We start from the raw sequence: 26,422 nt of genomic DNA, 5'->3' as shown, positions 1-26,422 counted from the left end.
TATCTGAGGTTATTGATATTTCTCCCGGCAATCTTGAGTCCAGCTTCTGCTTCATCCAGCCCAGTTTCTCATGATGTACTCTGCATGTAAGTTAAATAAGCAGGGTGACAATATACAGCCTTGACGTACTCCTTTCCCTACTTGGAACCAGTCTGTTGTTCCATGTCCAGTTCTAACTGTTGCTTCTTGACCTGCATACAGGTTTCTCAAGAGGCAGGTCAGGTGGTCTGGTATTCCCATCTCTTTCAGAATTTTCCAGAGTTTGTTGTGATCCACACAGTCAAAGACTTTGGCATAATCAATAAAGCAGAAGTAGATGTTTTTCTGGAACTCTCTTGCCTTTTTGATGATCCAAATTTGGATGTTGGCAATTTGATCTCTGGTTCCTCTGCCTTTTCTAAATGCAGCTTGAACATCTGGAAGTTCACGGTTCATGTATTGCTGAAGCCTGGCTTGGAGAATTTTGAGCATTACTTTGCTAGTGTGTGAGATGAGTGCAATTGTGCCATAGTTTGAGCATTCTTTGTCATCTCCTTTCTTTGGGATTGGAATGACAACTGACCTTTTCCAGTCCTGTGGCCACTGCTGAGTTTTCTAGATTTGCTGGCATATTGAGTGCAGCACTTTCACAGCATCATTTTTTAGGATTTGAAATAGCTCAACTGGAATTCCATCACCTCCACTAGCTTTGTTCATAGTGATTCTTCCTAAGGCCCACTTGACTTCACATTCCAGGATGTCTATATGTGTGTGATCACACCATTGTGATTATCTGAGTTATGAAGATCTGTTTTGTATAGTTCTTCTGTGTATTCTTGCCACCTCTTCTTAATGTCTTCTGCTTCTCTGAGGTCCATATTATTTCTGTCCTGGGCCCAAGGATTATATGGTTTATGACAATGTAAAATGCATATAAACTCTGATTTGATTTTTTCCAATTTCAAATCCAAAGGAAAAAAGCGTAGAGGGTGGAAGATTCATGCACACTGTTAGTCATTCCAGCATTGTATTCAATGGATAAAATTGTCAATAATCTAGATTATGTTTAAACAGTTACTGTTCATTTATTCTGCAGAATAGTATACATCAGTATTGGAAAGAATGGAGCCGGTCTCTGTATTTTTTAAAATTCCCGTTTATAGGGGAAAGATTAACTGAATCCATCCCTTCTTTTTTAAATTGAGGTATAGTTGCTTTACAGTGTTGTACAATGAAGTGAATTAGCTATAAGTGTGTGTGTATACACACACACACACACACACACATACATACACATCACCTCCCACTTGAGCCTGCCTCCCACCCCACCCTCATCCCACCCATCTAAGCCAACAGGGAACACCACGCTGAGCTTCCCGCACTATACAGCAAGATTCTTATGATGGTTCATTGTTGTTGTTGTTAAAAATATAAACTGAAAAAATATTGTGTATGGAATAATTCCTCCCCCTAAGGCTCATATTTTTCTCTCTTCCCCTGTTTTCACTTTTGCCATATTATTTTCCTCACATCTAGTTTCAGGTGCTCGTGGGTGACCACTATTGTCCATTCACCCCACTAGTGACAACCCCATTTCTCTTTCAGTTCATAAAGTAGTTTTATTTTCTGTTCTCTAGGTTCTATTTGACTCACCTCTTCCCTCCCTCTTGTTTGGGTTCAAGCCAACCACTTGGCAGAAGTCAATCTTTCTTTGCCCTCCATCTCTTCCCTGATCACTAACAAATATTCAGGGACCTTTTCTTGTCCAGAGTCAGTAGCTTCATTCTTTCTGACCTGGAAGCTCCGTTTAGTACTGTGGGCCCCAATATTTACTTTTTGGGGAGTAATAAATTAGTTTGCTGAACTGACAGTTTACTGACTATATGTATCCATGTATGCCTATGCATGGATACATATATATATATGAATATATGTGCACAAATATGGTATATTATAATATATGGTATGTATATTATAAATAAAATCTCTGGGTCTGAAATATCATTTATTACCAAAGAAATGTGTCAGTCTAACCTGGTGTACTCCTTTTAATATTCTTCTATGACTGTTGTCTTCATTAAAAGGAATAAAATTATTTGAAAAGAAAGCTTAAATTTATCTCATTATATCACTTAATATAATACTTGTGTTGGCACTTTTGCCTTTGATGGAGATAATTTCTAATATGCATAATTAAAATTTCAGCCTTTGCAGAACTACTTATTTTTGGGGAGGTGGGTAGAATGTTTTAATAAAGGTAATCCCTATTTTGTGTGTGTAATAGTAAACACAAGTAAGTAAATTTTAAAAAATAAGTTAAGTCTTACCATTTTACCACAATACCAATGAACAGTTTGATATATATTGTTTTCCTTTATTCCTTCTATCCTCTAGTGGAATTTCAGCATTTTACTACTTGATGTTTTTTAACAGTACGTAATAGCTACTGTAACAAACATAAGAATTGTTATTAAATATACTTTCGTACTATCATTTTATGACTAAACAAAAATATCATTTTTATCTTAATGTTTTTACTTGTTCCAGTAGATTTCTTAGTTATATTTTCTTTATTGTGAAAGTAAATATTAATAGCATCGGTCCTCAAAACAAATTATACTTAGTGATTCTATTTTATATATGACCCACTTTCAGATTTTGTTGATGCTCAATTTTTAGGTATTTGATGATATATAACACAGTATTCAGGAATCAGCCAATCATGTGACTTTCTGTTTTTACATTCTCTGCTTCGTTTGACTAAAGTAAATATGTCTTTAGCAACTAGATAAAATGATAGTCATTTGTCAATTAATGCTGACCTTTAAAGTTTAGTATGGAAGTTCTTTTGACAAATGGGATGCATATGCCAAAGCTTTTGCATTAATTGCATCGGCATGATAAATTTAGTGACTACACTTCTTTCAAAAATAACTCTTATAGGCCAACTGACCTTCAATCGTTTCAAAAAAGCAGTAACATATTATAGTCCAAGTTACTAGCAATCCATGCATCCATCCCTTATTCCAATAACTGAGAGGGTGCGTCAAGAACTTTGGCAGCCACCCACATTTGAAGATCAAAGCCATAAGACATTCTAAGCTCAGAGAGCCGATAACATTTGCCTGCTTAGCTGAAATAGAGGTGTCAGTCTGAAGAATCTGCCATAGGCCCTATCAGTTCTGTGCAACCAGATTCCAGGAGGAAGACTGGGAGAGATTTGGGGGACTTTGGGTAGATGTGATGGTGATAAAGAGAGGCCATTCCATTTTCTTCCCACTGTTCATGTGGGAAACTGTAGCAGTTAATTGGCTGACTTGCTCCTGCCTCCTCGAAGTCAGCCATCACTTAAGAAGGGCTGTGTCCCTAATGTGAGAAGCCTCAGCTACATGGTGAGTCCCTGGAAGAAGAGGCATCATGGGGACAGAGGGAGGCCAAGAAGCACCTAGGCCACAGACTTGTATGTAAAGTGAGCACCTTAGAGGAAATCCTTCTGGTAAGCTGCTCTAGCTAATATCACAGATAAGAGATGAATCACCCAGCAGAGAGCTTCCTAGATTCCAAACCCACAAAACTGTGAGCAAAATAAAATGAGTTGTTTTAAGTAAATAAACCTTGGATTGAGTTTTCACATGAAAATAGATAGCTGAATTAAAACATACTTGTGAATTATTCTATCATGTCCTCTAATATTGTCAGGCAGATTGGCTCATGAAAGCCTTGAGCTTCTGGGACATAAGAGAAGGAGGAGGAAGGGGTAGATGTGTTTACATGTATAGACTTCTTCTTTTCCAAAAAGTTAAACAGGAACTTGTCTAACATTTATATTTAAAAAAATTTTTAAAGTTTTCCCTGTTATGAAAATAACGTGATCAATATGGAAAACTTAGAAATAAACATGAATAAAAACTGAAATGAAAATTAGTTTTAAATTACTGCCCATGTTTTCCATTCATTATTTACCACTGTTAATGTGAATTAAACCTTTAAGGCATTTTTTTTTTCAATATAGGTGACTATATCTGATTATACCTATGTGTTTAGCAGAGGCAATATCATATAACAGTTGAAGACAAAGGCTTTGGAACCAAACTGTTCAAACCCCAGTATCTTCTCCTCTACCATACCTTATTGGCTTTGTGACTTTGGCCAAATCTCTTAACCTCTCTGCGCCCTATTACATATTATACATATAGGTATGATACTAGTATCTACCAGTCACAGAGCTACCTCAATTATAAGGATATTTCACCACTTAGATTTACACTATCTAAAGAAGTTAGAATGTGCCTGGCATGTAGCATGTACAAAATTAGCATTTGAAAGTACAATAATTACATTTGAAAAGAAAAACCAAATCATGGAATATATAGCATTTTGAAACATCCTTACTTCACTCAATAATATAGAATAAGTATTATTCATTAATAAATACATATTTTGTGGCATCAATTTTTAAAAGCTGTGTAACATTTTATTATATAGATATAATTTAGTTCCCTATATTCAGACATTTATATCATTCCACTTTTGCTTAAAGTACATTTTAACTCTTATTATGTGAGTTTTTAAACAAAGGTAGGTCAACTTGTATAATGAACCCTCATGTACCCATTACCCAGATACAATAATTAGCAACACATGGGCATTCTTAGAGTTCACTTTAAATACTCATTTTAAATCATCAACTCTGATAAAACTAAAATGATAACTGTGTCTTAAAGTATAGGAGCCTCCATATCTAAGGACATACTATTAAGTGTTTGTGTTTACATTAGAAAAACACACTTAAGAGCCTCAAGATACTAGCTTTTATCTGATGCCAAGCATAAAATGGTCAGTTCCCCTTATTCAGCTGCAGTGAACAGCCTTCATTACATCTTGTTTCCTCTGATATATCGAAGAAGAAAATGGAATAATTTAAAAGATGCCAGTGGGATAAAACACTATATTCCTAAATTTAGTGCCATTTTCAGAGCTATTTTAACCAGTGTAATTGAAATCCTCTTGTTCTCCACTGACATATTTTAGAAGTTCATATGTTTAGAGTCTGAAATTTCATTCCAAAAATGATAGAAAGCCTCTTGAACTCAGTGGAGAGTTACTGAGCTGAATTATGATGGGCAAAGGCTTCAGTGAGCTTAGGGAAGTCTATATGCTCTTCCACATGGATTAATTTCACAATCTATCCTAGACAGTATGGTGTGTAGGTAGCTGGTGTGAAAAATATCATGTCATCGACTTCCATGTGCTACCACATTACAGTTGAAGCCGTAAATTCTGAGATGCTATTTTCCAGGCAAATATGTTTCTTTGGAATTATAGTGGTATGTTCAGTAGCACGCAGAAAGAAGTTAAAATTATGGGAGGGAAATAAGCTCCCGCAGGCCTACTACAACTGTGAAGTTGTAATAAATGGATATTAATGTAGAAATACCTGGTATTTGTTCTTATGACACATACTATAAGCATTTAATATTGTTGTGAGTATTACATGAAACCATTTATTAAAAATATTTATTGAGCACCTATATTGTAATAGGCACTGTTCTAGCTGAGGATAAAAGAGGGACATCTCTTTCCTCCAGAATCTTACTTTCTATAGAGAAAGACAGATACACAATAAATAGGTGAACAAATAATCATATCAGTAAATCTACTTTCTACCCTAAAACACGGTAAAAATTAACTTTTGCAGTTCATCCCCCATGGTTCTTGTGGTCAGTGAATGCTTTTGCCAACTGCCACTAGAACCCTCCAACATGGTGCAGTGTCTCCTGATTCTGTTTCATCATCTAAAAATACATAAACAGAAAAACAATAACTTTTTGTCGAAGAGGCCCATTTCTCTCTTATGCCATCCAGAGTACTGAATCAAGAGCTGCTTGACTGGGAAGAGGAGGTATGAAGAAGCTGGAAAATCAACAGGCGAGATTCTTGGAGGGCATTAAAGGCATGAAGTTCCTACCAACTGTGTGGAAGACTACATCAAGATTGCCTGTGAACTACCAGGGACAGTGTGCCCATAAATCCCCTCTGCTGGCTCGTATATAACCCGTAATTCTGTATGCCTCACTCACATACATACCCCATCCTTTGGTCAGTTCTGTATGCGCAGCCAGATGAAAAGCAGCAAGAACAAGCTTTCACAGACACTTAATGCACATGCACAGAAAGCAGGCCCAAACCTGTGAGCCAGGGAGAAACCACAGATTTGAAATTTACCATCTTCGGGAAAACAAAAAGAAGACCTGGCCTTCTGTGCTCCAGGATCAGGAGAATGCATATAAGATGAAGAATTCTGTCACAAGAGGGAGTAGCAAGCATGGAGCATATATATCCATAGATGGTCTGAGAAAGCCTCAGAATCAGTAGGAGGGATGATGGGAAGATAGCAATGGAAAACTTCAAGTAAATGAAAAATCAAGGGAACATGACACCACCAAATGATCACAATAATCTTCTAGTATGTGATCCCAAAGATATGGAGATCTAGGTTTTACCTGGTAAAGAATTCAAAGTAAGATTTTGAGGAAGCTTGGTGAGCTACAATAAAACACAGAGGGATAATTTAGCAAAATTAGGAAAACAATACATGAACAAAATGGGAACTTTAACAAAAACATAAAGATAATTTTAAAAGAACCAAACAGAAATGCTGACAGATATGACTGAAATTTAAAATGAATGAAATTTAAAATGTAATAATGAGCATCATAAGCAGAAGAAACAATCTACAAGTTAAAGACAGGAACTTTCAAATTATCCAGTCAGAGGATAATTAGGAAAAAGAATGAAAATGAATGAGAGGAATCTACTTGATTTATAGAATATGATCAAAAGAAACAATTTATACAGTGTTGAAGTTCCAGGAGAAGAGAGGGAGAAGGGGGACACAAGACCTCTGAAAAGGAGTAATGGCTGGAGAATTTCCCAAATCTGGAGAGAGATTTCAATGTCTAAGTTCATGAAGCTCATAGGTCACCAGATAGGTTCAACTTAAAGACATCCTCTTCAACACACACTGTAATAATAAACTGTCAAAAATCAAAGACAAAGAGAGAATCTTAAAAGCAGCAAAAGAGCTTGTTAACTTACATGGGAACCTCCGTGAGACGATCAGTGGATTTCTCATTAGAAACCGCCCAGATCAGGAGAGATTGGGATGATATAGTGTAAGTGCTGAAGAAAAAAGAAAAATACCAACCAAGAATATTCTTTTGAGCACTGTTATCCTCCAGAAATTAAGGAGAGATAAAAACTTTCCCAGGCTCCTTTACCACCACATTCACCTTAAAAGAAATGATTCATATCAATGTATGACAAAACCCACTGAAATGTTGTGAAGTAATTAGCCTCCAACTAATAAAAAAAATAAAAATATAAAAAATAAATAAATAAATAAAAGCTATATTCCCTATAAAAAAAAAAAAAAAGAAATGCCAAAAGGGGTTTTTCAAGCTGTTCGCTGCAACATTATTCTTAGTAGTCAAGATGTTATTAGTGGATAAGTAAGATGTGGGGTATGTGTGTGTGTGTGTGTGCATGAAATTACTATTCCATGAGAAAGAAGGAAATTCTGCCATTTTCAACAACATAGATCTGAGAGCATTATGCTAAGTAAAGTAAGTCAGACAGAGAAAGACAAGTACTGTCTGATATCACTTTTGTGTGGAATTTTAAAAAACATAACTTGGAGAAACAGAATAGAATGGTGGTTTCTGGGGCTGGAGAGTGGAGGAAATTGAGAGATGCTGATCAAAGGGTACAAACTTATAAAGTGAATGCATTCTGGGAATCTAATGTACAGTATGATGATTGTAGTTTACAATACTGTATTATATATTTGGAAGTTGCTAAAAGGGTAGATCTTAAATATTCTCATCACACATGCAATATCAATTAAGTGAGGTGATGGAAATGTTAACTAACCTTATTGTAATCATTTTGTAATATATGTATAAGTGCATAAAATCAACATGTTGTATGCCTTAAGCTTATACAATGTGATATGCTAATTATATCTCAGTAAAGCTAGAAAAAAAAGAAGAGCAAAGGATATCCTTGTGTAAGTTAGAAAAAAGAACTTCTTTTCCTGGGAAGATGAATTTCATTGAGTGAGATATGACTGGATTTCCACTCCCATCACCCTTTGGCTAGATCTCTTCCGCAGAGCATGGCTTACCCACCTGATACTGAATGTTGTCTAGTCCATTTCATCTATCTAGTATCTTTTTTCTCTTATGGCGTTTTACCCATTGTTCTTTAGTTTCTCTTTTTGAAACTGCTTATTTTTTTTCTTTCATGTATGGTATTCCCAAGGGTTTCCTGGTTCATTCACAAGGATGTATAGATAGAATCCAAGTCCTTAACTAGGTCTACATCTGTATTGCAGAATTCAGTAGAGAAAGACACCACTGAGTCACATAGCCCAACTCCATACTTCAGAGCATATGCTTTATTGATATAGGTACACATAGAAACAATGGCATCCAAAGCAGAATTAAGTTCTTACCACCCATAGTGTTTGCTTGGACAACTCTAACATGCTAACCAATGGAAAAAAGGGATTCTAAGAAGTCTAAACTTAACAAAATTTTTAAAAATTTATTATTTTTCCATTAGCCCATCTTTTAGTGCTCTTATAAAATTACAAATTTGGTGTTTATTTTATATTGACCCAGTGTACCAGTACAACAATCATTGTATCTTCTTTAAAGAGTAATTTACAAAAAATGTATAGTTTTAATTTGCAATTCACCTAATGGCATCACTATAGTTATATTCATAAGAGGATTTATCGTCTATTATTTTAAAATATTCTGATAAATTTGTGGTTCTTACATCTGCTACTATAATTTCATAGATAGAATAGCACATGAGACAGTGTTGTACAAATACTTATTAGAATAGGCTTAGTAGTATGCAAGAGAAGAGATGATTTCACTGGCCTTTGGTTTTCTCACATAAAAATTATCTCTTTAAAAATCTGTACAGTGAAGAGTAGAGCATTTGGCTGGATAATGCTATCCTCTTCAATGTCATTATCATTCAAGACTTTCCCTGGCCCCTAAGGTTAAAGAAGTTCAAAGATCACCTTATTTAATTCTCTGCATAGCACTCATTAATCTCTGATATTGTGGGAGTGACTTACTATTATTTAACTTTTTTTTGCTATCTTAATTTCAAGAAGGTAGGAGACTTCTATTATTTGTTAATTGATGTATTCCAAATATCTGAAAAAGTTCTAGGTATGTTATATAGAGTCACAGTAAAAATTGTGGACAAGAAACAAGTGTTGGCAAGAATATGGAGGAAAGGAAACCCTTGTGCACTCTTGGTGGGAATGTAAATTGGTACAGCCACTGTGGAAAACAGTGTGTGGGCTCCTCAAAAAAAAAAAATAATAAAACAGAACTACCATTGTTGTTCATTCACTCAGTCATGTCTAACTCTTTGTGACCCCATGGATTGCAGCACACCAGGCTTCCCTGTCCTTTACCATCTCCCAGAGCTTGCTCAAACTCATGTCCATTGAGTTGGTAATGCCATCCAACCATCTCATCCTCTGTCATCCCCTTCCCCTCCTGTCTTTTATCTTCCCCAGCATATAATCCCAGAATTACCATATGATCAAGCAATTCCATTAGTGGGTATTTATCCAAAGAAAACAAAAACACTAATTCAGAAAGATATATGTAAGCACTATGTCCATTATAGCATTATTTACAATAGACAAGATATGGAAGCAACCTAAGTGTGTATCCATATATGGATAAAGAAGATGTGACATGTAGATAGACATATATATATACATATACATACATACACGCATAATACACATGCACACATACATACATACATACACAATGGAATATTACTTAGTCATAAAAAAAGAATGAAATATTTTCATTTGCAACAACGTGGACCTGGAGGGTACTATGCTAAGTGAAATTAGCCAGTCAGAGAAGAACAAATACCATATGATTTCTCTTATATGTGCAATCTAAAAAGCAAAATAAACACACAAACCGAACAAAATAGGAACAGACTCTTAGGAACAGAAAGCAAAATAGTGGTTGCCATAGGGGAGGGGGGTTGGGAGACAGATGAAGTAAGTAAAGGAGATTAAGAGGTACAGACTTCCAACTATCAGATAAGTAAGTCCAGAGGATGTGATGTACACATAGAGAATATAGTCAATAATATCATAACAACTTTGGTGATGAGTGGTAATTGGTCTTACTGCAGTGTACATCTCATATTGTATAAAAATATTTAATCACTATCTTATACTTGAAACTAATAATATTTTATGTTAATTTAACTCAATTTATAATTGTTGAGAAAGTGAATGAATATGTTTTTTAAATGTCTTAAAAAGGACATTTGAAAAAATGGAAGCAGCTCCACAAATATTTTGAGTAATGAAACTAGTTTGATTTTGTATTTCAAAATTTAATGTAAGCAAGACTTTGTTGTTCTTTTTCTTTTCAAATATTTTCCTTTTGTTACTCTACAGCATACCAAAATTTCCTCAGTAAAGGGAATTTTTTAACCTTTCATTCTTCCTAAAAGTAGTAAATATTTACATACATACACACAAAGGTGTTTGTGAGTAACACACTTCTATACAGGTATGTGTGTATTATGTATCTTTTTATAGCTATAGTTGTTTATGAATGTGTTTCTCACCACTTATAGTCATTTTATGTCCTTATCATTATCATCATTGTTTATAGATAAATATGTGGTAATTATGTCTCCATCATTAAGTTGCAAATTCCTTTTGGGCAGCAAGCATCTTCTAATGAAGAAATTAAAGAAGTCAGAACCATTAAATTAAAAACATGATGCTTTCAAATACACTTTTGAATGTTCACCTCAGTGTTCTAATTAAATTATAATTTCAGTATACATATCTGTTTATCTGGATGCCTTTAGCGATTTGAAATGACTTACTGAGTATTCTAACTCATCCCATGTTGAATGGAAGCATATCAAAATTGTCTGCTATTCAAATGTGCTTTCAGAAGCTATAAATAGAATACTGCTCGCTGCCAAAGGTGAATTAATTGTGATAAAGCTATTTTGATAAAAGTTACTCCTCACTTAAGTGAAACATGAAGTCACTGATTTATTTCTACAGCAGCTATGTTAAAAGCTTAGTATTCAGTAACAAACTTCTACTTCAATATATGTCACCGTAATTTTTTTTAGAAAAATAGAAAAGCCTTTGCATTTGATTAGCTGCAAATGATGCTTCATTGATGAGTGGAAATAATTCAACAAAAGAACCTAATTGTGTAGAACAAGTAAATATTATACATACAGTACTCATTTGCCTACAATTACACAGGTAATGTCTGTATTTAGTTTCTTAATTTCTCATTATAAGACACTTGCATCTCATCTAGCAGTGTTTAATTGCATTGTTTCTATTGCTAGAATAATAGCACATTCCTTTTTTTAAGATGTTGAGTGACAAATAAATTTAGATTGTAATCACTTGCTATTCCTTCTCTAAGCAAAACCACTCAAAAGTTTCAGTTGCAATGAAAAAACTTATTTCCTACTAATGATGACCAAATGGGAGCACTCTAGAAAAGACTGTATCTTGTCTCACATCCCCTTCAATTATAGTAGTAACCATTATCTTAATAAGTCTAGTTGACTAATAACTTTACTGTTTTCTAGAAGTGTCACTCTGGAACCTTATGGGGGCTTCTCTGATGGTTCAGATGGTAAAGAATCTGCCTGTAATGCAGGAGACTCTGTTTTGCTCCCTGGGTCGGGAAGATCCCCTGGAGAAGGGGATGACTATCCACTTTTGCCTGGAGAATTCCACAGACAGAGGACCCCAGTGAGTTATAGTCTATGGGGTCACAAAGAGTCGGACATGACTGAATGACTAACTCTTTGTAGGGCTTCCCTGGTGCCTCAGTTGGTAAAGAATCTACCTGCAATGCAGAAGACCAGGGTTTGATCCCTGGGTCAGGAAGATTTCCTGGAGAAAGAAATGGTAACCCACTCCAGTATTCTTGCCTGGAGAATCCCATGGACAGAGGAGCCTGGTGGGCTACGGTCCATGGAGTCGCAAAGAGTTGGACACAACTTAGTGACTGAACCACCAAAACTATAGTATTTAATCTCACATCCAAAACCCCTCTAATAATCTTTCTTTCTTTTCCCAACCTTATATGTCTGCATTGGTGAAAGTTAGGAGTAACACATGTGTCTGATTCATAGTTTCTTATCCTAGGTCTCATTCAGACCTTAATATAAATTCTACTGAGACAAGAATGTTAGATAAGATAATCACATAGCTTCTGAGTTATCATTTAACAGTAGAGTAAGTCTTATTCACAGCTAATATTTACACGTGCCTTTCCCAATTTATTTTCTGAATGATTCACCTTCTCTTTGTGTTTTGTGAGATGTCATTATTTTTATTACTGCCATAACAAATTACCACAAACTTAGTGGCTTAAGGAAGACCAATTTATTATCTTATAGTTCTGTGGGGCAGAATTATGACACAGGTCTTGATATGGTATGATCAAGATGTTGGGAGGGCTTCATTTTCTTCTGGTGACTCAGGGGAGAATGTTTTCTTAACTTTACCAATTTCAAGAGTCTGCCCAGATTCCTCGGCTTATGGCTTTTCCCTCCATATTTAAAGCCAGCAATGCTCAGTCACGTTCTTCTCACATCACATCACTTGACCCTTCTATCATCACATTTCTCTCTGACTGCTGCGAGGAAAGCTTCTTATATTTAGGCTCTCATGTGATTACATTGGGCCCACCTAGGTTACCCAGGATAACCTTGCCTTCTTAAAGTCAGTACACCTTAATCACATCTGAAAGTCTCGTTTACCATGTAAGGCAACATATTCACGGGTTTCAGGGATGAGTGTATGCATATCTGTGGATATTTTTGGAGGAATTGATATTCTGCCCACTATACACAGTCTCTTACTAATCGTTGTATCTAATGCAGCTGAGTGCTTCCTCTGGATGACATGCTGCATTTCATAAAATATGACGTTTGGCTTATGAAGCCAAGCATTGCAATCATTACTTATTAATTCTGGAAAAAGTTTGAACACAGTTACACTTCATTTTCAGCCCCAGCTTTCTCTTGTTCTTTTCTCATTTATTTTTTTTTTAATAAGAATGGATGATAGAGTAATTCTTTTTTCTTTTTGCAGTATTGCAATGCAACATTGAAGAAACTGCCAATTTTGTTGATGAGCAAAGAAAGGCTGAGAGTCCAGTTAAATTCGTATCCATTTAGGAACAAGAGCTCAGCTTTTTCTTACTGGGGGATTCTCCATTTTCAGCCCAAAAATTATGGGAGAATTGGTTTTATGTGGTGAGAAAGGAACCCCAATCTCTAGGCAGCTCTTGTTAACTAATATTGTAGATAACACTGGTATTGAATAAGGGCACTTTTACAAATTTCTATCATTTGATTTGTTTAATAGCCATAGTAATTATGAATATTAATTAATTCACTTTCAATATTCACATGTTGCTTGGATAGATAATTAAAGTGTAAGTAGGACTGATTTATTCTGGCATTCTTTAATGAATGATATCCTTAATAGCTGTATCTTTTAGGAATATCTCTACTTTATTTGGCACTATTTTATCTGCCTCCCACTTTCTTCATTGCTTTGTGCATTTGGTTAAATAAATCAGGATGCAAAGTATGCAGTTTACTTTTTAACCATTTTGATAATTTGCTCAGAGGAAAAATTGTTCAGTGCTTGTTGAATAAACAGCGTTTGTATGTGAACTTATAAGATAAAAAATCAATTTCCAAAAATATAGCGAAATGTTGGACATTCCCTTATATTTCAGACAATCCATTTTGAAATGTGTGTTATTAGGTTCAATCAGTTACCTTTTGTCAAAAAAGACTTTGCCACGTTGTACTGTTAAAATTAAGCATGTATATTTACCTTTGTTTTTCTAAAGCTGTTTTGTGCAACTATTTCTGTATAAGGTAAATGTAATGAGGTTCCTGAATTGGTTCCTCTCAACATCTAATCTAACTAGTGCCTTAAGGAGGGTAACTGCTTGTATTGTGTCTCTTTACTGAAATCCCTTTAGACAGGCTTGAGATAGGCGTATGACTCTAAACTAAATAAACGCAGAAACTTTAACTTTACTTCTTTCATCCTTAGAAAAACGATCGTCATTTTGTTGATTAACTTTCATTTAAATGCTTATTTTATACTGTATTTGGACTATGCTTCATTAAGCCTCAATTTCCATTTAAGTTTGTTTGTGTCTTATTGCTTAAGTTCCTGTGTCTCAGTTCACTAATGAAATGTTTTCTAACCTGTGAAAATTCTAAAGAGCTCAAAGACCGATTTAAAAGTACATTTCAGGTTTCTAAAAGAAAAATTCAGGTCTTCTGGGGTTATGGTACACTGCCAACCATAAACACCATTCTTACCACAAGCTATAGTCATTGAAGTCTTTTAATTTCCAGTTTCCGTATGTTAGAACTGCCCATCTGATAATGACATCTATTATTTCTCTTTGTATTCTGTCTCAGTGATTGTTCTTTGTGACTTGATCTCAAGACATCTCCAAATTCATTTTGAAAATATAACTAAGCTGTGCTTCCCTTGTAGCTCAGTCAGTAAAGAGTCTGCCTGCAAGGCTAGAGACCTGGGTTCAATTCCTGGGTTGGGATGATCCCCTGGAGAGGGAAATGGCAACCTACTCCGGTATTCTTGCCTGGGAAATCCCATGAACAGAGGAGCCTGGCAGGCTACACAGTCCATGGGGTCACAAGAGTCCGACACAATTTAACAACTAAACCACCACCACCATTTGTAGAAAATTAATGTTAAGTGATACTATGTTATACATATACACACATATTTAGGTAAAACATGAGGAGAGTGCACAGGTACAGATAAAACATTTATTACTGCTGCTGTTGTTATTTCAAAAGGTATATAGGTTCAGGTTATGGAGTAGTTTGGGGAAAAGACAGTAGAAATAAGGACACAGAAGACAGGCGAGTTTGTCAGTCTTGTGTCTCTATCTCCTAACCCCATATCTAGGTTAATGGGACTTTACATTGAATGACCTTTCCAGAACAGGGTTCCAGTCCCAGCCAAAGTTACTTTCTCCACCACTCATGCCCAAATCTCTCTTACTTAAACTCTAAATAGGGATTGTAGTGCCTCAGAGGTGAGGTATGGCAAGTCAATAGCTCAGTGGTCACTAGTCCCTATTTCTGCTACTTTTGCCTTGTTTATAGACTGCAGTTCTTCTTAGTTCTGATCTAGAGCCCTACATTAGATGTCTCTTCTTGTGATATATTCTGATTTTTTTTCCTGTAATCCCTATCTAGGTAGATCTGAAGACTGCCAATTGTCGAACATCTAAGTAAACTTTGCAAATCACCCCACCCCACCCTAATCTTTACTATATTTAACTTTTATAGAAACTGTCTTTTAATATATTGTATAGATTGTAGATAACAAGTTTCATTATATTTATTATTAACATAAATAACAGTCCACTCAAAATTTCTGAATTTACCGTTTACCTGTATATAAGGTACTTCTTACATGAGAATATTAAATTTGATGAACTAAACAGTGTGTTTTTCTCATTACAACCTCCATAATTTGATAAAATTAAATCACATAGTTTAATGTAAGACTTAAAGCTCGTTCATTTTAGTAGAAATATCTCCACTTTTATGCATTCATTCATGAAAATTTTGAGAAAAATGCCAAATGAAATTTTCACTACTGTCCATTGAAAGAAGGAAGCACTAGTATAAATTCCTGGTCCTCCAAAAGCTTACAATTGATGGGTGAAACAGACTGGCCATAAACAGCATCCATGAATTCCCAGTGATTGGAAATACTCATAATACCCCATTTAGAAATGACATCTAGTTGTGAACTTCTCTGGTGATAAAGTGGATAGGAGTCCATCTGCCAGTGCAGGGGACATGGGTTCAATTCCCGGTCCAGGAAGATACCATATGCTACAGAGCAGCTAAGCCCATGCACCACAACTTCTGAAACCTGTGCGCCTAGAGCCTGTGCTCTGCAACAAGAAAAGCCACCACAAGGAGAAGCCTGTGCACTGCAAGGAAGAGTTGCTCCCACTCACTACAACTAGAGAAAGCTCATGCATAGCAATGAAGACCCACCACAGCCAAAAAGAAAAATAAAATCTGGTTGTAATAAGGTTTGGGAAATATTTATACTTTTAAACAGCAGAACCATCAATATTCCAGGTATGCTGACTCAAAGGACATGAGAGACAACATAATACTGATAATGTGAGTCATTTTGATGAGTTCCCCATGTTTAAAGCTAAACTAAGTACCTTGATAGGGAAGTCCATAGTTTCAAGTTTTTTTCATATGTTTTGGGAAAACCTTGGAGGCTTTTACGTTATTTACAATTGATATGTCCGTTAAATGTAGAATTTCCTCTACTTTGATCACTGTTTAATGTAGGATTTTGTGTATGCATTAAAAGACCGTTTAAACCGGATGTTTCTTAACATTTCTTATTAACAACAGATATTTTGTCATTTACTCTTTCAGAATTATGTGATTCTCACTCTCAGATTCCCTTATGCCTCTATTTACCTGTCACAGTAACATAATTCTCTATGCCCCATTTTTAAGAGTCATCCATATGTTGAATAATATCTCTCCTCAAATATAAAATCTTTCATTTTTCTACTTAGTCTTCATCTGGTTTCCCTTTGAGATCTGGTCTTTATCAAGACACAGGTTCCAGTGATTTGTTAATGCAATTTCTAAACTTTTTTTTGTTTTAAACAATAACTCTACCTTTAGTTTAAAAAAAAAATGTATTGGAGTATAGTTGATTTGCAATGTTGTGTCAGTTTCAGGAGCGCAGCATATACCCATTCTCTTTCAGATTCATTTCCTGTATAGGCCATTACAGAATATTGAGTATAGTTGCCTGTGCTATACAGTCCTTGTTGGTTATCTATTTTATGTATAGTGGTGTGTGTATGTTAATCCCAAGCTCCCAATTTATCCATTCCCCAGACATTTCTCCTGTGGTAACTATAAGTTTGTTATTGAAATCTGTGAGTCTGTTTCTATTTTGTAAATCAGTTCATTTATCATATGATATCACTCATATATGGCATGTAGAGGGGTCGGGTAGAGAGGGAGGTGGGAGGGGGGTTCAGGATGGGGAACACATGTAAATCCATGGCTGATTCATGTCAATGTATGGCAAAAACCACTACAATATTGTAAAGTAATTAGCCTCCAACTAATAAAAATAAATGGAAAAAAATGATATAAATGAGCATATTTGCAATACTCTCTATTTTTGTTACCATAATTTTTATTTTGTTGTACTTATGATTTCCAATATTCATTGATCACACATGAGAATTCATAGTTTTCCCTTTCATAGATACTCTTTAATGTACTCTTGTGTCTCATCAATTATTTCATACATCTTTCACTGTCTTAGTACTAGAGACCACAATTGAGCAATTTTTGAAGCATTTTTTTTCTTTTTCATATTCACAATGTGAAGTTGTCTTTTTAAGCAATAACATCTTTCTATAGTTTTGGTAATGACACTTAATAGAAAACTATGTGGAAAATATATGAAGAAATAGTTTAGGCATACATCATCAAATATAGAATAACACTGGGTCACATATAGAATAACACTAACAAAGCATCTTTTGAGGTTCATGTTGGCTTTTCTTGTTTGTCTATTTTTGTCTTGTTTATTTTTTTTCACTCCTAAGTCTGTAGACATTTCTAGTTTAACTCATGTTATATCCATTCAACAATTTCAACATCTTTAAAGCACCATTTAAGTTTATTTTTCTCATTAAGAGTTGCTACTTCCTTAAACTTTATGAGACATTTGAGGGAAGAATAGGTGTTGACAGTAATTAATATTCTTGCATGTAGCAGCTACATAGCAATTATTTATTTTTTAGAGAATTCTTTTCACCATTAGTTTGTTAAAAAAATATTTCATTCTGTGATTGTTTTCAGGGTTGCCAGTTTCCTAACATTAATATAGCTATAATTTATGTGTAATCTGAATTCATTTCAGTGTCTATTTATGCATCCTTTTGTTTTTCTTCATTTTGCTTATATTACTTTCCATATGAAAAATAGATAACTGTCTCTTTGACTAATTTCCTTCTGAATAAAAACTGTGTGTCATTCTTTACCAACTCTGGGGGAAGATGTAATCACTTAAGAAAGTACATTATGCCATTACTTGCATTGTATCTTCAAAGCACTTTTATTTTTATGCTATCTTAAATGCTAATTGGTTCATCTTAAATTTGATGAGCCTCCATAGCTTAATAGTTGCCAGAACCAAATGTTTAATTAATCAAGGATATAGCTAACTACTGTCAGAGTTTTCTGACATGGGCTTTTTCTAAAACTTCTTAAAATAAGAAAGACAGACAGACAGACACTAAAATAGTTACTGAGAAGTCACTGGAAAATTTCTTCTTAGCTACTTGGCAGGCAAATAAGGTTGCTCTTGCCAAAGGCACTAACCATGCTGACATAGTCAATCAAGAAACAGTCATTTGTATCAATAAAGATTGAGTTCTCTCTTATTTCCCCTATGACAGTCATGATTTTTCTGTCAGTCCACGTCTCCTTTACTTCAAAATATGAGGCTCCCTCAATCCCTTTTTATGGCACACCCAAGTTCCATCCTGCTTGCTTTGAGTGGCTGCAAACAGTGGGTGGGGGAGCAATTCCTGTGAAGGCTTTGCAGTTTACCTTGTCCATTACATTCACTAGCACTTAATTCACTTCTACTTCATTTATTTTGTTGTCCTCTCATTTTTCCCTTATTTTCCTTTCTTTCTTTACTTTCATCTTTATTTCCTTTCTTTCTTTACTTTCATCTTTATTTCCTTTCTTTCTTTATCCCATTATTTAAATCTAGTCCACTCATTTTGTCATTCTTAATGAATTCACTCATTTTTTGTCCATTTCTTTAGTTTTGATCCTTTAAAAAATTAGTCCAGGTGAAATATGCCATAGGTTAGCAAAAATATTGAATCCTTCACTAAAAATGCTATTTCTGTTGATTAACACTAAAGATCCTGTCCCATAACTTTTGGAATAATTATTCTATTACCTAGCCATATCATGCTTCATTCTGGATATGTGTAGGTTGCATATTTAGGCATTAAGAATATCATTCAATGACAGACATTATCTTGAGAAAACCTTTTTTGTTGACAAGAAAAACTATAAATTTTGTTGAATATACATCAAAGAAATTATAATTAAACAGTTGAGAAGTAGTAAATTCAATGAGAATTCAACAGTAAGAATCAGATCACAAGTGTTCCTTATTGACTAAAGCAGCAAGTGATTTTAGGATACAAAAATATTAGTGCATTAATTTTATTATTTTGTAAAATGTTATTATAAATAAGAATTACTAAAAATAATATCTGAGGTCCCCATGATAGCAGGTTTGAAAATTATTACTACTAATTAAATTTTATGTGTGATATAAATGCCTAGCTATATAAATAGAGCAGTCTCTGATCGAATCTGGGAGGATTTGGTTTTGGTTTGTGTGTTGGCCAGTTTGATGGCAGTTTAATCAGGAAAAAGACATTTATATCAAAGAATTGTGCTTAGTAGTGAAAGCCACACCTTCATGGATCACAGCCTTGTCATGGCAGATGGGCTTGTGTAACTCAATGAAGCTATGAGACATACTGTGCAGGGCCACCCAAGATGAATGGGTCATAGTGAAGGGTTCTGACAAAACATAGTCCACTGGAGGAGGGAATGGCAAACCACTCCAGTATTCTTGCTATAAGAACCTCATGAACAGTATGGAATGACAGAAAGATATGACACTGGAAGATGAGTGCCCCAGGTCAGAAGGTGTCCAATATGCTACTGGGGAAGAGTGGAGGGCAGTTACAAATAGCTCCAGAAAGAATGAAGCAGCTGGGCCAAAGTGGAAACAACAGAGTTGTGGATGTCTGATGGTGAAAGTAAAGTCCAATGCTGTAAAGAACAATGTTGCATAGGAACCTGGAATGTTAGGTCCATAAGTCAAGGTAAATTGGATGTGATCACGTAGGAGATGACAAGAGTAAACACCGACATCTTAGGAATCAGTGAACTAAAATGGACGGCAATGGGTGAATTTAGTTCAGATGACCATTATCTCTACTACTATGGGCAAAAATCCCTTAGAAGAAATGGAGTAGTCCTCATAGTCAACAAAAGAGTCCCAAATGCAGTACTGAGGTGCAGTCTCAAAAATGACAAAATGATCTTGGCTCATTTCCAAGGTAAACCATTCAACATCACAGCAATCCAAGTCTATGCCCCAACCACTAATGCCAAAGAAACTGAAGTTGATCTATGAAGATCTACAAAACCTTCCAGAACTAACACCATAAAAGATGTCCTTTTCATCATAGGGGATTGTAATGTAAAAATAGGAAGTCAAAAGATATCTGGAGTAACAGGCCAGTTTGACTGTGGTGTACAAAATGAAGCAGGGCAAAGGCTAGCAGAGTTTTGTCAAGAGAATACACTCATCATAGCAAACACCCCTTTCCACCAACAACACACGATGACTCTACACATGGATATCACCAGATGCTCAGTACCAAAATCAGATTGATTATATTCTTTGCAGCTGAAGCTGGAGAATTCTATACAGAGCTAGTGGAGGTGATGGAATTCCAACTGAGCTATTTGAAATCCTAAAAGATAATGCTGTTAAAGTGTTGCATTCAATATGTCAGCAAATTTGGAAAACTCAACAGTGGCCACAGGACTGGAAAAGGTCAGTTTTCATTTCAATCCCAAAGAATGGCAGTGCCAAAGAATGTCCCAACACAGTTGAGGACAGTTGCACTCATTTCACATGCTAGTAAGGTTATGCTCAAAATCCTTCAAGCTAGGCTTCAGCAGTGCATGAACCAAGAACTTCCACATGTACATGCTGGGTTTAGAAAATGCAGAGAAACCAAAGATCAAATTACCAACATATGCTGAATCATAGAGAAAGCAAGGGAATTACAGAAAAATATCTACTTCTGCTTCACTGACTACATTAAAGCCTTTGACTATGTGGATCACAGCAAACCGTGGAAAATTCTTCAAGTAATGGAAATATTAGACCACCTAACCTGTCTCCTGAGAAACCTGTATGTGGGTCAAGAAGCAACAGTTAGAACTGGCCATGATACAATGGACTGGTTCCAAATTGGGAAAGGAGTACGTTAAGACTGTGTATGGTCACCTGTCTTATTTAATTGCTATGCAGAGTACATTATGTGAAATTCCAGACTGGATGAATCACAAGCAGGAATCAAGATTGCCAGGAGAAACATCAACAGTCTCAGATATGCAGATGATACCATCCTAATGGCAGAACGTGAAGAGGAACTGAAGAGCCTCTTGATAAAGGTGAAAGAGAAGACTGAAAAAGCTAGCTTAGAATTTAACATTCAAAAAACTAAATTCATGGCATCTGGTCCCATCACTTCCTGGCAAATAGAAGGGAAGAAAGTGGAAACAGTGACAGACTTTATTTTTGTGGGCTCCAAAATCACTGCAGATGGTGACTGCAGCCGTGAAATTAAAAGACACTTGCTCCTTGGAAAGAAAACGATTACAAACCTAGAAAGTGAAAGTGAAGTCTCTCAGTCATGTCTGACTCTTTGCAACCCCATGGACTGTAGCCTACCAGGCTACTCCATCCATGGGATTTTCCAGGCAGTAGTACCGGAGCAGGTTGCCATTTCCTTCTCCAGGGGATCTCCCCAACCCAGGGATCGAACCTGGGTCTCCTGCATTATAGACAGATGCTTTACCATCTGAGCCACCAGGGGAGTTACAAACATAGATAGCATGTTAAAAAGCAAAGACATTGCTTTGCTGACAAAGGTCCATATAGTCAAAGCTATGGTTTTTCCAGTAGTTATGTACAAATGTGAGAGTTGGACCATAAAGATGGCTGTGCACTGGAGAATTGATGCTTTCGAATAATGGTGTAGGAGAAGACTCTCGAGAGTCCTTGGACTGCAAGGAGCTCAAACAAGTCAACCATAAAGGGAGTCAACCCTGAATATTCTTTGAAAGGACTGATGCTGCAGCTGAAACTCCAGTACTTTGGCTACCTGATATGAAGAGCTGACTCACTGGAAAGACCCTGATGCTGGGAAATATTGAAGGCAAAACGAGAATGGGGAGGGAGAGGATAAGATGGTTAGATAGCATCCTTGACTCTGTGGACATGAATTTGAGCAAACCCCACAAGATACTGAAGGACAGTGGAACCTGGCATGCTGCAGTCCATGGGATTGCAAAGAGTCACACACGACTTAGCGCCTGAGCAACAACAAGGTGAAGGCTAGTACAGTCATAGATTCAATCAAAATATTTAAATGTTCGTGGCATACTCTGGCTATTATGAACTTTAAGGTGGCTTTGTTGCCACACTTTTTAAAAATTATCATTCATGAAGTTAAAGTATGGCATGTATATCAGCCTTGTGAATTTGTTGAAAATACTATTTATGTTTTATTTATTTTGGATCCCCTCCTTGAACTATTATTTACTTTCTCTGCTATTACACACACACCAGATGAGGTTCATTGTAGGACAAACAGATTTAGGCTGTAGGTCAAATATAAATATGTAGTACAAATAAAAATATATAGGTGAGTCCATTTATCATTCTCCTTTAGCAGTGGAAGCCTTAATGTAATCAATTCTACAATCCTAGTACAAATGTGCCTCCAAATGTTCTTGTGCTAGGTCTCTGTTTGCTTCCTCCAAGTTAATGTGAAGCGAAAGTGTTAGTCGTTCAGTCATGTCTGACTCTTTGCGACCCCGTGGACTGTAGTCCAGCAGGCTCATCTGTGCATGGAATTTTCCAGGCAAGAGTACTGGAGTAGGTTGTGATTTCCTTCTCGAGGGGATCTTCCTGACCCAGGGATTGAACCCAGGTCTCCTGCATTGCAGGCAGATTCTTTACGATCAGAGCTATAGGGAAGTAATGTAGCTAACTTTAAACCCTACATTAAAGAAACCAACAACAGCTTTAATTCTGCTCTGTCTGTTGAATTATAATCTTGTCATGTTTATTATGAAGACAACTACATGTGTTATATTCGAAGGACTTGAAGTATATAACACCCTCAAAAGCTTCCATTCTGTGTAGTAACAATAGTGTTTTCAACAAACCAGGTTATCAGTTGTTAATTTCTCTACTGACAATTTTAAGCCAATGTTTATAGATATGATATTTGACATAAAATAAGCTTTAACTGTGGCTGTTCTAATAATGATAACCCTTACACTCTTCAAACTTTTATAGAAAAGTTTGTTGAGAATTGTATTATTTGGGAATTTCATTGATTTCTTTTAAGGCTTTATTTCTCTGGCCAGGAACTATTTGGAGATTAGTCTGTATAAGATCAGTATAAACCTTACACCTTCTACCTGGAGAATCTCCAACTTATTTCCTTAAAAATGCTATAAGATTCAAGAACTCTTGTATTATCTTCCTATAGATAGCAGTTTTGATGACATGAATCTTTATTCTGCAATCAGTCCCCTTCCTCCATTGCTTATTTTTTAACTTTTTTTTTAGCTTTAAAAAATTTGTTATCTGGGTTCTTTGCTCTGTCCAGCAGAAATTGAAAGTGAAAGTGTTAGTTGCTCAGTCCTGTCTGACTCTTTGCAACCCCATAGACTGTAGCCCACCAGTCTCCTCTGTCCATGGAATTCTCCAGGCAAGAACATTGGAGTGGGTAGCCATTCTTTTATCCAGGAGATCTTCCCAACCCAGGGATTGAACCCAGCTCTCCTGCATTGCAGGCAGCTTCTTTACTGTCTGAGTCACATAATTGTTATCTAAGACTGCACACAAGACACATGTAAATAAATGAATTCCTGATGCCAACTCAGATGTACTGAATCCAAGTATCCAACACTAGGCCCCAGGATTGGGAATCCTTTTTGCAATTTGTGAATTTGAATCTTACATCACCTACAAGGTTAGAATCACTGTAACCTAAGCCATGTTATGGGCTTGCTCTCTCTTCAAAGAAGGGTGTCTATTGAAAAGGCTAGCTTAATTCCAATGGTTATGAAATGAAAATAGTTTTGTAATGTAGTTTCTGAAAGCTTCAGTTCAGTTGCTCAGTCATGTCCGACTCTTTGCAACCCCATGAACTGCAGCACACCAGGCCTCCCTGTCCATCACCAACTCCCAGAATCCACCCAAACCCATGTCCATTGAGTCGGTGATGCCATCCAACCATCTCATCCTCTGTCGTCCCCTTCTCCTCCTATCCTCAATCTCTCCCAGCATCAGGGTCTTTTCAAATTAGTCAGCTCTTTACATCATGTGGCCAAAGTATTGGAGTTTCAGCTTCAACATCAGTCCTTGCAATGAATACCCAGGACTGATCTCCTTTAGGATGGACTGGTTGGATCTCCTTTAGGATGGACTGGTTGGATCTCCTTGCAGTCCAAGGGACTCTCAAGAGTCTTCTCCAACACCACAGTTCAAAAGTATCAATTCTTTGGTGCTCAGCTTTCCTTATAGTCCAACTCTTACATCCATACATGACCACTGGAAAAACCATAACCTTGACTAGATGGACCTTTGTTGGCAAAGTAATGTCTCTGTTTTTTAATATGCTGTCTAGATTGGTCATAACTTTCCTTCCAAGGAGTAAGCGTCTTTTAATTTCATGGCTGCAATCACCATCTACAGTGATTTTGGAGCCCAAGAAAATAAAGTCAGCCACTGTTTCCACTGTTTCCCCATCTATTTGCCATGAAGTGATGGGACTGGATGCCATGATCTTAGTTTTCTGAATGTTGAGCTTTAAGCCAACTTTTTCACTCTCCTCTTTCACATTCATCAAGAGGCTCATTAGTTCTTCTTCACTTTCTGTCATAAGGGTGATGTTATCTGCATATCTGAGGTTATTGATATTTCTCCCAGCAATCTTGATTCCAGCTTGTGCTTCTTCCAGCCCAGCATTTCTCATGATATGAAGGTGATTGGTTTATATCTATTAGCTATAAACAGTATTGCTAAAGCAAATGCTTGCTGAATTGAGTTCCATATTTGGTTCTGAGCCTCCTGATAATGAAAGGAAAGAAGGAAGCAGAGTTAATTCTAAACGCAGTGTATCATCTATGTTGAATTTTTAACTCCTTCCAGACTGTTGACACCTAGTACAGTTGAAAGGTCGAGACACCAGAGGTGAGTCCTCTCTCATAAGTCCCTTGAAATCAACCAGTATGGCATGGAAGAAGTCTTTCCGGAAGGAAAAACTAAAGTAGAATTGGTGGATGACTGGAGATTTTTATGTTAGTATTTCTAGGTACACTCATGCCTTTTGGTAAATTTGTTACATTAATCCCATTCTCTTTTAATATAGGAAAACTGACAACTGGTACCTATGAACTGAGACAATAACCTGTACTTCTTTATTTTTGCTAACTTGTATTAAGTACTAGCCATACTCCATATACTTTATGCCAGTCACCATGCTTATCATCCTCATAAAAATGCTATGGTAAGCAAAACAAAGCTGTAGGAAATATATATTAAGAATTTTTTTTTTTACAGGGAATTGGCTTGTACAATTTGGAGACTTGGCTTTACAAATCTAGAATATATAGGGCAGGCAGTTAAGAAGGGCAGGCTGGAACTCTTGGACATGAACTGAAGCTGTAGTACCCAGAGTGCTATAGAGTAGAGGCTCAGAGGAGCCTCAACTCTGCTCTTTAAGGCCTTTTACCTGATTGAATCATGCCCACCCAGATTATCCAGAATAATCTCTCTCACTTAAAGTTAAATGTGGACTTTAATCACATCCACAAAATTCCTTCCAAGCAATACCTATAGGTATAGTGTAGCTACAGTGTCATACAAAAATAACCATCACGGGCGAGTCCTTTAATTGTTGTAATATCCCAGATTCAGACAAAAGACTTCGAAAAAGTTAAATTGCTACAAGTAGTAAGTGATGAAACATAATTTGAGCCCAGGCCTGTCTAACCCCAGAGCCCATATTGTAAAACCCAGATGCTAAACAGGAAAATTGAAATTTGACCATTTACCTGTTAAAGAAATGATTTCTACACACATACAGGGACACACCTATCCATGGATGCTGCCACCGCCACTCTACTGCTATTCATGTAATAATGATAAAGACAACATTGAGGACATTTGAATGCACTTTTTATTATTGTGGAGATTGGCTAGCATTTTCATTAAATCAGGTTGATTTTCTTTTTCGAAGTCAGGAAAAATGATCTGTTCATTGTGAATTAAAAAAATCTTGGAAATACTTTGACAGTCAATCATCATTTCGTAAAACTGAAATAAAAT

The 26,422-nt window shown here is 36.1% G+C and overlaps 1 protein-coding gene and 1 non-coding gene across 2 annotated transcripts in view; one reads left to right on the top strand and one right to left on the bottom strand.

Moving 5' to 3' along the window:
- IL1RAPL1 (interleukin 1 receptor accessory protein like 1) overlaps nucleotides 1-26,422 on the top strand; it is a 674,106-nt gene that overhangs the window by 191,839 nt on the left and 455,845 nt on the right. The window lies entirely within an intron of this gene.
- Nucleotides 21,819-21,890, bottom strand: TRNAY-AUA (transfer RNA tyrosine (anticodon AUA)). The gene has a single exon. It is a non-coding gene; the product is annotated as a tRNA-Tyr (tRNA).

This window comes from Dama dama, chromosome X, assembly GCF_033118175.1.
Source record: "Dama dama isolate Ldn47 chromosome X, ASM3311817v1, whole genome shotgun sequence".
NCBI lineage: Eukaryota > Metazoa > Chordata > Mammalia > Artiodactyla > Cervidae > Dama > Dama dama.
This window is presented reverse-complemented; position numbering and strand designations above follow the sequence as displayed.